Here is a 1,572-nt window from a genome sequence, read left to right as displayed (position 1 = left end):
CTCCTCCTCCTCGGCCTCCCCTCGGCGCAGCCCTGGGGCTGGGGGCGGCGGAAGGGTGCGTGTCCCCGGGCGCAGGGGGCCCGCGGGTGGCCGGGGGGGGGGCTCCCTTCGTGCCCGGCCACGACGCCCCGGCGCCCCCAGCTCACCCTGTGGCCTCTCTCCTCAGCTGTGCAGAAGCCTGGATATTGCCCGGAGTTTACACATGAGTGCCCTTTCGTCCTCTTACCTCTGTGCTATGGTGACAGAGGTTGCAAGGCGGACCGCAAGTGTTGCTTCTACAACTGCAGGCGGCAGTGTATGGAGCCCTGGCTCAGCCTAGACTGAGGTGAGAGCCCCCCACTCCCCCCAACAGCCGCCCTCGGGCTGCGCCGGGAATGTTCCCGAAGAACAAGGTGTCCTGGCACTGACACTGCTCTTAGAAGTCCTTGAGATCAGAGCTCTTCCCAGCTGGGGTGGGCCTTGAGATTGGGCTTGCCTGCCCAGGTGGGCCTGCCCAGGGCCCCTTCCTCAAAAGGGCACACAAGTCCACCTCGTGTGACGGGCACCAGAATGATGGGGCCATTCGGACAAGATGATCCACAAGATTATCCCTCGACTGTTACTGAATTTTTATTGTGTTCAACTGCCATTGTTTTTTTCTTACAGCTTATGATAATGAATCACTTTCATCTCCACATTTCAACTTCCAGGTAAGAGGATTGTAAGATTCTAATTCCTTAGGATGGCCCTTCTTAGAATTCCCTGTCCCCTGTTCCTGATTCCTGGGCAGCACATCTGGGCGCTCCTGGGACGAGGGTACCCAGCAGGATGCAGACCAGGGTGGTCTTGGGACCCAGTGAATATCCTCCTGCCCTCTGCACCCCCCCACCCCCACCCCTTTGCACCTTCTCACATCTGAGTCCCTCCTCTCTCCCCAGGTAGAAACCCCTTCTTAACCAGACCTGAGAAGACCCATCCGACAGGCTCAGACCTGGATAACTGATCCCCAGTTCTTCCTCCAGGCTCTCCTCACTCACCAAACGTCCTTTTATGGAGAGTTAAATGCTTATTAACATGAAAGAATGCAAAGAAATAAAGTGTGGGGATCCCTGGGTGGCGCAGCGGTTTGGCGCCTGCCTTTGGCCCAGGGCGCGATCCTGGAGACCCGGGATCGAGTCCCGCGTCGGGCTCCCTGCATGGAGCCTGCTTCTCCCTCTGCCTGTGTCGCTGCCTCTCTCTCTCTCTCTCTCTCTCTCTCTCTCTGTGACTGTCATGAATAAATAAATAAAATCTTTAAAAAAAAAAAGAAAGAAAGTGTGACTTATTTAAAACTACATGAAAATCTAAGACTGTTGGATATCCACCCGCCACCCTGCCCTTTCTCTGTCTTCTGCCTTTTGGGGGGATCCTTTAGAGTTTGTAAGAAGGGAGCAGGCTACCCTTTTATATTTAATTTTGGCTGGTTCTTGACTTCTCGTTTTCTGATATGTTTCTCACTCTCAATGTCTCCTGACCCTCAGATTTTCTGTTGGTCAGGTTCCAGGGGCATGTTTTTGAGTCATATCTTCTGTGTGTGGATCCTGTGAACGGTAG

At 54.5% G+C, this 1,572-nt stretch overlaps 1 long non-coding RNA gene across 1 annotated transcript; it reads left to right on the top strand.

Annotated features, from left to right (window-relative positions):
• Positions 1-241: 241 nt before the first annotated feature.
• On the top strand, positions 242-1,239 carry LOC129495800 (uncharacterized). The gene is made up of 3 exons (XR_008661614.1): positions 242-325; positions 646-689; positions 918-1,239. It is a non-coding gene; the product is annotated as an uncharacterized LOC129495800 (long non-coding RNA).
• Positions 1,240-1,572: the final 333 nt, after the last annotated feature.

This window comes from Nyctereutes procyonoides, unplaced genomic scaffold, assembly GCF_905146905.1.
Source record: "Nyctereutes procyonoides isolate TBG_1078 unplaced genomic scaffold, NYPRO_anot_genome, whole genome shotgun sequence".
In the NCBI taxonomy this organism is placed as follows: Eukaryota; Metazoa; Chordata; class Mammalia; order Carnivora; family Canidae; genus Nyctereutes; species Nyctereutes procyonoides.
This window is presented reverse-complemented; position numbering and strand designations above follow the sequence as displayed.